We start from the raw sequence: 12,490 nt of genomic DNA on the forward strand, positions 1-12,490 counted from the left end.
TTGGGCAGCATTGCTCCAGAACTGTCTCCCACAGAGTCTTGAGATACTGGAGCTTTCAAGCTACTGGAGTAATTTAGGTTAAGACAGGCCTGAAAATTATTACATTTGCCAAAGATAGATAACAAGAACCTCAAAACTCAAAAATCTTAATCTATTTTTAAAAACTGCTAGGGAACCCTATTGTTCTACTATTTTCTGGAGTTTCTTATGATCAGCTCCTAATATGAGAAGTAAGACAAGAAAGAGCAGAGAAGAAAGCCCCCCAAAGGTCTTCAACCAAAGTTCCTGTCCAATTAGAGAAGGAGGGCTTATCTCTTCTACACTAGGGACCACCAGCATGCACCTTTGGGGTGAAATGGGGTAGCAAAGTGAAGCAAAAGGCTGCCTAGAATAGAAAACTCATGCTTAATTCATAAAGGAGTTCTAACTGGAACGCAACGGAGCCTTCCTGGAGTCCCTGAGTGAGATGCCCAGTAAGCACGTTGGCTACATAGCATGGTTTCCTTCTGCTTTGGGAGCAGTTCCAAACTCTGCAACCCGTCAAGGAAGCAGCAGCCAGCCCCTGCCCCACCCCTCCTTCCACTACCTAGGGACCTAATTTCTCACTGCTCCCCAACACAGATGTGACCATTGGTTCCAGGGAATTCCACGTCTATGCCCATGTGCTCTTCCCTAGCTCTCTACCTGGCTCCTTGACTGCCTTAAACTCTGTCCAAGATGAAGTTAGGGAGCAACTGGAACCTTGCCCTCTGCTCGTGGGAGTGTGAATGGACACAACCACTGGGGAAAACTGTTTCTAGGTATCTACTAAAACTAACCACTCCTACTCCTGGATAAATATATACCCAACAAAAACATGTACTTAAGTCAGGTGTCGCTTAACAACAGAAATACATTCTGAGAAGTGTGTCATTAGGTTATTTTGTTGTTGTGAGAACATCACAGGGTGTACTTACACAAACCCGGATGGTATAGTCTACCACACACTTAGGCTATATGGTACTAATCTAATAGGACTACCATCATATATGTGGTCCATCATTGACCAAAACATCGTTACGTGGCACTGTACATATTTCCACCAAAAGACATGCACTTCACTATCCATAGCAACATTGTCCAAAGAACTCTAAAACTGGAAACACCAAAAATCCCAACAGTAATGGAATGGATGAATGAGGTATATTTATACATCAGAATATCGTGCAGCAATTAAAATGAACAGTTTGCACCCACATGAAGCAACATTGAACCATCTGACATCATGATGGGCTAAAGCAGCTGGACATAAAAGAGTATCATTCTATCACGTCAGATAGATGCTTCCCGCATTTTGCATCATTCAATGTATAGAAAGTACTGAAATGGGCAGAATTAATTCATGCCGTTCAAAGAGGTGAAGGTGGGTTTCGACTGGAAGGGGACGAGGGGAGGAGAGAGGGGGTTCCACGGTGCCAGGAATGTTCTTTTCTTGATCTGAGTGCTGATTAGACGGGTGGGCTCAGTTGTAAAGAGTGAGCAAGCTATACACTGAATGATACATACATACACTTTTCTGTCTGTATTCTTCAATCATTTTTTTTAACAAAGCTCTATCCATCCTCAAAAGTACAGCTCAAACCTCACCACTTCCATAAACCACAAAAGTATCCTACAGCGATCTTTCATTTTACCATCATTAAAAAAAAACCCTCATATTATTTCAGGCACATACATTTCATTGTATCAGTCAGAATTTAAACATGGCACTTTTTAAACCTCCCTCGGTGTTTGGCACAGAACTGGTCACAAAATACATATTTCATAAACTCTTTTAAACCAAGCCCATCTTTTCTGCTATTACTCAAAATTGCTCAAATGGCAAAGACAGGTATTATCTCATACTTTCTGTGAATTTCCAAACAGCTGAGTTCAGTTAAGCACACATTTCCTTGCACATATAAAAATGGAAAACATGGCAACAAAAAAGACGTTGGAATTTTCCATCCACACAGCTGTTGCTACACAGCGTCTGTGGTGTAACCTTCTCTTAATGGAACTCACTCCCACAATCCCACACAAGAGAAATGATTTCATTCCATTGCAGTCCCATCACTGTACTGGGCAAAGGTGTCAGAAATAATCAGAGAAAGAAGAAAAGACTCCCCCCCAAAATGTGATGAGAAGTATGAAAACTGTTACAGTGAACTAGATCCAGAATTTGAAAATTCATGGTAAATCCTATTTTTGCGAGTTTCCAAATGACAACTGAGTAATTAGTATTCTTCTTCTTTCATTCATAAATTAGGGAACAGAGGACAAGAAAAGTATGAATCCATAGACTAGTCCTAGTGGCGGGAGTCATGGATAGGCGCCCTCGCAGTGGCCTGAGTGCGTAGTAGGAAGGATTTTCGTTGACAAATGCTGCCGACAATTTAGATCAATTAGTGAGGAACTCTTTCCTTTATGGCATGTGCCTCAATTCTCCTTTCCTTCCAACCAAATGCTTGCCACAAATGCTTGGCCTCTCAAAATGTTCTTATATTTGCTGGGTTTCATCAGCCCTGCAGAAAGAGGGGAAAAGTAATCTCTGATTTGAAGAAATGAGAAAAAGACAGGACACAGCGGATTTCCTTAGAACTTTCACCTCTGCTCTAAATAAATGGTTACAAATAATCTCCCCATTCCTATAGTTTCATAGGGGAAGTTCGGTGCCATTGGATAGGGGTGGTCTGACATATTTACAAACACCCAGAGGGAAAGCAGAATAGACCATCAAGCAACTGTCTTCCTCAGAAAGACTCTTATCAAACTTCCACAGAGCCACCAGTGCTCCATATCAGTATGGAATCCATGAAATCCAAGAACCTGTCCAGGTAAAGCTGTTGGCAGCACTGCATGTTAGGTTGACCTATGACTTTTCACTTGGTAGCAGCTACAAAATTCTTTACTCTTGAGCTAAAGAACTTTCCAGAAATAGTCAAATTTATCATCTCAGTTCTAGAGAGTGGACTAAAGGCAAAAACTTAGTCACATAGTCACTCCCTCTCTCTCTCCGTGCCTCTCTCTCTCTCTCTCTGGCTCTCTCTCCCCTCCCTGTCTCTCTGTCTCTGTCTGTTTCCCTCTCCCTCTCCTTGTCAGACATTTGCTAGGTCAGGCAACCCCAGAAGTATTACCCTGTGGACCCTGAGGGAGGAGGGACTGACTCTGCCCAGCGCTTCATGCCACACACGACCCTCTCCCTTATCCAACAGCCTTGGTCTGCTGTTCAACAAGCTCTAAGTCTTGGATCAGGTATTTCCCTTTAAACAAATGCCCAATCCCACCCAACTTGGAATCTTCTTTCAGCCCAGCAACTCCACTCCTAGGTCTCTAGCCAAGAAAACTGAAAGCATACGGCCACACAAAAACTCGTACACGAATATTCATAGCAGCACTATTCATAACAGCCAAAACGTGGACACAACACAAACGTCTATCAACTGATAAATAAACGGATAACAAAATGTGGCTATCCATCCAATGGGCTATTTTTCAGCCATAGAAAGGAATGAAGTATTGATTCATGTTGCTGCATGGATGAACCTTGAAAACACATGCTAAGGAAAAGAGGGCAAGTAGAAAAGCGACATGTTACATGATTCCATTTATTTGAAATATTCAGAATAGGTAAATCTAGAGACAGAAAGTATCTTAATAGTTGCCAGGGGCTGGAGGCAGAGGGAAACGGGAAGTGACTACTAATGGGTGTGGGGTTTCTTTTGGAGGGTGATGAAAATGTTCTAAAATTAAGAGTAGTGATAGTTGTGTAACGTTTAAATATACTAAAACCACTGAACTGCACATTGGAGAAGAATGCATTTTCTGGTAGGTGACTTATATCTCAATTTTAAAAACCTCCATTCAGACAGCTCCTCTGCTGTAAGTTTTCTGAAACTTGCCATCCTACCCCACCCTCCCAAGGCAGGACTAGGAAGTGAGGTGCCCTCTTCACATCTCTTGGGGCCATCTCTTTCCCAGAAATTATTGGCTTACTTTCTCTGCCTCTCCCAACCAGATACTAGTTCCCTGAGGGTGAAGGCTGTTATCATTTTCTTGGACCGTCAGCCAGAGAAGGCACTCCGTATGCACGTGGACAAGGGAACATTTGGACTAGAAGTCTGTTCATTATATTTTGAGCAAAGGTGCGTGACTTTGGTGTGAACCCTTAGAGCCTCCAAAATGTGGATTCTCCCATGTGGGCTTAATCACGAGGCATTCCCTTGGAGATCTGACTCATCAGGCTTAGAACTGCCTGGCAAGTCACATTTACTGACGCGTTTCCTCCACAAAGCTGGAGACTTGACTGTCAGTGTATTTTGCTACATTTACAATGAAACAGGTCCTGGGACTCTGTAAGTCTTTTGTGCAGCATTTGTTAAGAAGATACCAAAGCAAACTACTGGCAATTCAGATGCAAGACCAGAGATGTGACTGTGTAGGCGGCAGGTGATTCAGGGAAAGGTGGGACTGTAGGAACTTCTCAGGCTCCCTTCTGTCATCAACCGCATGGCCACAGGGAACAGGAGGAGTTGCCTAGACCTGCAGAGGCCACACATCCTTCCATACCTGGGAGGCCCATACCAGGCTGCCCTGACCAAAAAATCTATATAAGCCGGCTTGAGGGTGTCAAAACCTCCCCCTTCCCCAAAAGAGATCCCCTTGCTTGCCACTGTACCTTAAATTAATCGACAAGACATCAAGTGCCCTTCGGTTAAGACATTTTTTCCCTAAATATTCATTTCCAAATGCTTGTTTTGCTGCCAGTGGTTCCACAGTGAGCCATCAGCCATGAACACTCAAGGTGTCTCTCCACCCTTATCTTCAACTGCTTCTCCCACCCTGCCCATTCACCCTCATCAGCCATGTCTGCCTATTCATTGGCCAAACCAGCACATTCCTATCTAGGGCTTTGCTCTTGCGTTCTCTCTGCCTAGAACATGCTCCCTCCTCAGCACAGAGCCAACACCCTCCCTCCATTCAGATCTCTGCTTAAATAGTGCCTTCTCCAGGAGACCTTCTCCAGCCAACTCTACGAAACACCTCCATCCATCTCTCGTCTTTCTTCATAGCACCTTTGGCTGTCTGACTAGCGCACATTTGGTTTGGGGTGGTAGGGGCTCAGGGGTTTTTCTGCTTTGGCTGTAAACCACTGGAATGTGCACTTCTTCAGAACAAAGGCTGTGTCTGATTTCATCACTATGGGGTCTCCTATCACATTGCAGGTCCCCAATAAAAATTAGGTGAAGGAAAGAATGAGTAAAAATTTGATTAACAGACTTAGAAATAACACAGCAGATCCTGTTCCCAGAGACCTAAGTAGAATTATAAAATCCACAATTATAGCCTAACTGTATGTATCAGGTGTTTTTGTAATTCTCTGAGTGTTATATATGGGCATCAATTAGACTTCATTTAGTTATAACCGAATAAACAACAGAAATCTCTTCTTCAATTGACTTACACACTCAAGGGAATTCACTGGAGAGGTCGGGCAGTAAGGCTAATGAGAGGCAGGACTTGAATCTGGACTCAAAAAACCAACATGACTGGGAATTGGTTTTTCTCCTTAGTTTTCAGTGCTGCCCAGTCAGCCTGAGTTTCACTTCTACACCAAACCTCTCTCATGGACCCCGATGGGCGTCAGTCATTCAGACTGCTTCCTCATTCAAGTCCAACAGTGAAAAGAGTCTTTTCTGGCAGCACTCAACAATGAGAAAGGCTTCCCTTTCCCAGAAGCCCTTGCATCCCATTGGCTCTGTCATATGTGCCAATCCCTGGATACATCACTGGCACCAGAAGGGATGGAAGGATCCGGCCCACTCACATGTCAGATACAAAAATGGTGGAAGGGTACATTCCTCAAGAGGAAATCCAGGTTCTGTCAAGCAGATAAGTGAGAAATCACTGCTGGAAGATAAACCACAAATGTCCAGTGGATCATATATACATAACGATTTAAAATGTTAAAAACCTAAAGTCAATGTTAAATAAAGAGTAAAATTTTACTTCTCTAAAACCATTTTTTACCTCAAATTGTAGCTTCCTCAATTTTTAAGGGCAATAGAAATTTTTTATATCTTGATTGTGGTCACAGTTACATGACTTTAAATAGGTCAAAATTCAGAAAACTATTTAGCAAAGCCTATAGACTTTAGGTAAAGAACTAGATAATAAATATTTTGACTTGGCAGACCAACACTGTTACAACTACTCAAGCCTGCCATTGTCGCATGAAAGCAGCTATAGACAATATATAAATGAATAGGAGTGGCTGTGTTCCAATAAAACTTTATTTACAAAAACAAGCAGTGGGCCAGATTGGACCCATAGCTATATGTGGTTTGAAGACTCCTGAACTACACACTGGAAAAAGAATGAATTTTACTATATGTAAATTATACCACAAAAAAAAAAAAAAAGACAAAGCAGAGAAAAAATATACTCAAAGAAAAACCCTGTAGTTTCTTCAATTTATTTGAAGTGGGATTTCACCAAGAGAATGGAGGTATTTTATTGTTTGGAAGAGGGATTTGCTGACAATAATTGTGCAACAGATGAGCTGGAAGGTTTACAGAAAGTTAAACAGGGAATTTTAAACTTAACTTTTGAGGATTATTTTATCGACTCACTTGAAAAATTCACCAGGAAGTCGAGGACCTTACCCCTGTCCTTGACAAAGCCACCTGCAGCTGGCTCTGCCCCATCGTCAACACTCTAGCACTGAGCTGGTTTGGTTTGGTTTGGTTTACTGGGGTGACTTTAAGATCAGCACCCTGCACTTCCAGTTCTTTATTGTTTGCTTCTTTTACGGCAAAGCAGTCTTTATCGGACACAGACCATAAATAACAGCCAGTCATTTCTTCCCCTTCTCTAAATAATGACACAAACAAAGCATCTCTGAGGCTCTTAGCCCACCAAAATTGAAAGAGAAGTCAAACGATTAGGAGCCAGAAAGTGAACACTCTCAAGAAAAAGAGAAAATTTTAAAGCAGGAGAGTTCAAAATCAGCTCTCATCAGCTGGCATTCAAACACCCAAATTTGATGCAGGCAAAGTGATGTGGGGGTGTTACCGTACCTTGGAAATGCAGGTTGTATAACAGATATACGATCAGCCTCTAGCATCTGGGTTTTTAAAGATGTAGAATAGATAAAGAATCAAAGTGTTTGTCTCTTCTTTCAGTAGAAGAAATCCAGTTTTAAATCAAAGGTAGTAATGTGCAGATCAGCTGGAATTTTCCATGAAGATGTTCCTTCCTCCGCACAAATATCAAGCCTGCAGGGGATGTATATTAATGGGCAGATGCTGTCTAGGCATGGCTCCAGAAAGACAAATAAGACATGAGCTGCCCTTAAGCAGCTGAGAGTCCAATTAGGAAGACAGACGTACACACAAATATTTAAGAAAATGTGTCGTTTTATAAAAGAGTCTCTCTAAATACTTTAGCAACTCCAGGCCAATTTAACTTATAAGAGGTGATGTTAAATGTGGAAGCAATATCATTGCCCTTTGAAGCAATACTACTAAGAAAATATGATCAAAAGAGTCATGCAAGGGAAAAAAAAATTGACACGTAACTCATTTTCTCCTTCTCCTGAGTCTTGTGCTACCAGGGGTAGGGGTACAGAATTCTCTTTCTTTAAAAAAAAATTGCCAATAAAAGAGAATGTTTATTTTTGCTCAGTTTTTTTGTGTATGTTTGTTTTGTTTTGTTTTGTTTTTGCCAAGTAACTTGAGGTTAATGTTACTAAGAGGGATTAGGAGTAAAATAAAGCAAAAACCAACCATCAGAGTTAATTTTAGTAACAATCTTGGTCTTAGTAATCATCAGAACATTTTAAAGACAGAATTGTGATATGGTTGAAACAACCAACAGGGAGATAAATTTAAGTTGAAAACATAAAGTCACTTTTTCCATTGAGTCATTTCCTACAATCAGACATAAATATCCCCAACACTCTTTGCCCTAGACATAAAATGGATAAGTTGAGAATAGCTCCTACAATTGATTAGACTTGCTGTCAGTTAATTTTGGGATGTGAAACCTTATATAAAGCGTTCTCAGACTGTAAGGATATCTCAGAAGGATCACAAAGGACTCGTCTCAATGCGGATTCCCAGGCACCAGCCCTCAGAGAGTTTGGGTCAGGAGACTAACATGGGACCAGGAATTTGTTCATTCATTCAACAAACTGTATCATACTCCTACTATAGCCAGGGGGGGACCGAGAGCTTCAGAAGCAGTAATCTGCCTGTGTAACCAATGCTTCGGGTGACGCTTACCCTGGAGGTTCCCAAACCTCACCACCATTGACTCTTCAGAACTCCCTTCATAAGCCAAGAATAATTGGGTTTGGACCCAGGTCCGACATAGGATACTGGCAAGAAACGTACTGCATGCTATCTAGCTCATTTGTAATCATTCAATGAGCAAATCAAAATTTTCAAGAGAAGAGGGTACATTTCTAGTTAAATTTCATCAATTCCATGGTTGCTTTTCCATTAACTGTGTCACCGAGATGTTTATTTCCTTAAAACGACAGCTAATCCCACTTATCTGAAGCTATCAGTTTTCCCAAGTCGGCAGGATAACTCTATCAGTGTTTCCTTTTCTTTGCAAAGTAGAATCTCACACATTCAACATGAGGCATTTATAAGGCCCCTGTCACTCGGCTCATCCATTTGTCTTTCGACAAATGAAGGAATCTCAGACCCAAATACACAGAAGGAAATAGGACTTACATGCAATCACATAACTGTATTATTTATTGAGTCCATGTATGCAAAAAACTATTTTGCAGCTAGCCATTAATTAATTGTGGGCCATTTGATTTTGCAACGACAATCACACTATGTATATATTGCTTATTTCTAAGTAAGGGACACTGGTGTGCCGAAATAAGCTGGCTGAATGGGAGATTTGGCAGTTGTCTAGTCCAGAGGTTAGCAAATTATAGCCTGCCGCTTGTTTTTGTTAAAAGAAAGAAAAAAAAGAATGTTTTATTGGAACACAGACACGGCCGTTCATTTAGGTATTGTTTATGGTCGCTTTCTGGCTACAACAGCAGAGTTAAGTAGTTGCCACAGAAACCATACGGTCCTCAAAACCTAAAATATTTACTATCTGCCTCTTTTCAGAAAAAGTTTACCAACCCCTGATCTTGTCAACTGAGATCATCAAAGTTAGAACTCAGCCACAAAAGGGCCAGACAGATGAAAATGCAAGCTGTTGACGATACAGCCATACAAACCTAGACAAATGTGGAAGGAGTTGCTTATGCATAAAAGCAATAGAAGAAATCACAGAGAAAAGATCTATAGACTTTACTATATTTAATTTCAAATATTTTTAATTTAAAATTAAAAGGAAAAACATAGCAAAAAAAAACTACAAAGAGGTTAATATGCTCAATATCTAAAGAACTCTCAGGAATCTATAGGCAAGCCACTGCCAACTCAATAAAGCAAAAGCAAAAGGAGTGGATACAAATTGCCACTTTATGAACAGGAAATAGACAAAGCTGGCAAAGATGTGAAAAGATGCTCAACTTAACTAGTAACCTGAGAAATTTAAAGTATAATGAAATACTATTTCAGATTGGCAAAAATTGAGTGAAACATCGAGCAGTCTCAAGTCTTAGTGAAGACAGCGGACGAGGTACCCTTAAGCCCTCATGTGGGAGGGCATTTTGAAAGGCAATTGGCAACATCTATTAAAATTTTAAATACACGTGACCTTTGACCCTACAATTAAAATTCTTGCTGTTCACCCTAGTGAAATACTTGCACTTGTTCATAAGACTGTCCATGAAAGAAACCCTGGAAGGGCTGTGCTGCAGAAACTGCACAGCAGAGATACAGGATGAAGCAGAAGTGAACGCATTGATGTTGAAAACACTCCAAGATTATTGTTGCCCAAAAGAAGCAACTTGTGAAACAATATATAGATGAAGATACCATTGAGTTTTAAAAAATCATATTTTCAACTTGTCATGGATTGAATTGTGTCCCCACAAAGAAGACAGGTTGAAGTCCTAACCCCCATTACCTCAGAATGGGACCTTATTTGGAAATAGGGCCTTTACCAAGGTAATCAAGTTAAATTCAGCTCATTGGGTGGGCCCTAATCCAGTATGACTGGTGTCCTTATAAAAAGGGAGAATTTAGACAAAGAGACAGATGCACACAGCGGGAAGATGATGTGAAGGTGGCCGTGTGACTGGAGTGATGCATCTACAAGCCAAGGAACATCAAAGAATGACAGCAAACCACAGAAGCTGGAAGAGGCAGGAAGGACCCTCCCCCAGAGCCTTCAGAGGGAGCGTGGCCCTGCCAACACCATGAGTTCAGACTACGGGCCTCCAGAACTGCGAGACAATAAATGTCTGCTGTTTTAAGCCAGCCAGATTGGAGTACTTTGTTACAGCAGCCCTGGGAAAGTAATCTACACTCCATCAATTCTCCCCAAAAACACCTAGTCATTTCTGGAGGATTTGTATACATAAGCACTCAACTATGTAAATACACAGAAAATGCTTGAGAAGGCTATACCCCAACCAGTAATGGGCACCTCTAGGAGGAATCTGCAGGTGATACATGAGGTGGACCGTATCTTTCCATAGATTATTTGAAAATCCAGCAGCCAATATGTATGAATGTAGTACTTGTTTCAGTGAAAAATTCTTTTTTTAAAGTGAAATGGTGAAGGGCATGGCCAGTGCACCTCCTTTCTCCTGCATCCGCCATTGACTGGTCCTGCAGGTTTGCTTTGGGACCAAGCCGGGTCCACTGGGTCTGATGGAATCCCTCCCTGTCGGCGCAGCTACAGACCTAAGCCTCGGACATGCTGGCCGCCACGTCCACTGCTCGGCAGGAGAAGCAGCACCCATGGAGGAGAACAAAACCGGTCTCTAAAGGGAAGCAGAGGTGACCCACGGGGCACCTCTGTGAGCAACGGTGGCCTCGGAATCCCTCTTTCCAGCTGCTCCAGAAACCAGCTACCCCTCTGTCCTCATTCACTTGAGCCAATGCTCTTTGTGACCAATGCAACTTAGACCTGAGTCTCTGTCACTTACACTCAAAATAGCCCTACACAGAAAGGAACAGACAAACATAAGAGAACAAATACACACAATTCTAAACATCTGGGGGAAAATGCTCAACCTTTTTAGTAATCAGAGGAATACAAATTCTTTTGAAATGGGATGTCTTTTTTTTTTTTAATTCAGTGGCATCTACACCATGTGTGTGTCCCCTGAACAAAAACTCTCAACCTCAGGGTGATGGAATAATAAGTATATTTTATCCTTTTTTCATACTTTTCTGTATTTGCTAAATTCTTACCAACAAGATTCTTTTACTTATATATTAAAAAATTAATTTTCCTTTTCCATTTTTTTTTTTAAGAAAAACTCCTAAGAAATCAACTGTGAAACATTTAGGACCTAGACCTTTTTTTTTTCTTTTTTTGCTGAGGAAGATTCGCCCTGAGCTAACATCTGTGCCAATCTTCCTCTATTTTGTATGTGGGTTGCCACCACAACATGGGTGATGAGTGGTGTAGGTCCGCGCCCAGGATCCAAACCCATGAACCAGGGCCACCAAAGTGGAGCACACTGAACTTAATCACTACACCACAGGGCAGGCCCCAAAGATATTTTCAAAGAATTCCAAGTATTTGATCACTCACAGGGAGAAAATGAGCAAAGGCTCCAGGGTGACTTTACGGTGTAGAACACAGTAGTATGTTTAGCCTCTTGGCACCCCTTAAATATCACAGTTATTACTAATCTGGATTTGATAGGCATGCCATTACCATGATTATGTCATAGACTTAGAGCACTTTAATGTATCAGATCCTGATAACTAGTGTGGTATCATGTAGTATTGCTCACCAACATCCCAGGACCCCCCCCCACCACGGAAGAACGAAACAGCCCCATCCAACGGAACTCTGGTGTGGCCATGTGACTTGTTTCCACAAATGAAGGTGAGAAAAGATGATGTTTCAGGGGGATGCTTTACAATGCAGTTGTTGTTTTTCCCCATCTCCCCATCTGTTCTGTCCCCAAGTGACTACAATGAGCCAACTTACAGTGACCTGTAGCAAAAGCAAGAAATAAGCTTCCTTTTAAGTCACTGGGTCTGTTTTGTTACTGCACCATTACACAGCCTGTCCTCACTAATGCAGTGGGAACCCAGGAAAAGACACCATGAAGGATCTTTGGAAAGAAAAGGGAGATTGCACATACTGGATTGCAAAATGTATTTTAACTATTTGACCTACTGTTCTAGTCTCCTGCTATTTTTACACACTGTAATTATTCTTGATATTTTACTAACTTAGCAAAAGGTTCTAGTGCTTTTTGAGCCTGATTAACAAGCAAGCTAAGGGAAAATCTTGACTGGATCAGAAGCTTTAACATTCCTAGCATGCTCACACGATGCACTAAATTACACTGCCATCATCA

The sequence above is a fragment of the Equus przewalskii genome, chromosome X (assembly GCF_037783145.1).
Source record: "Equus przewalskii isolate Varuska chromosome X, EquPr2, whole genome shotgun sequence".
Taxonomy (NCBI): domain Eukaryota; kingdom Metazoa; phylum Chordata; class Mammalia; order Perissodactyla; family Equidae; genus Equus; species Equus przewalskii.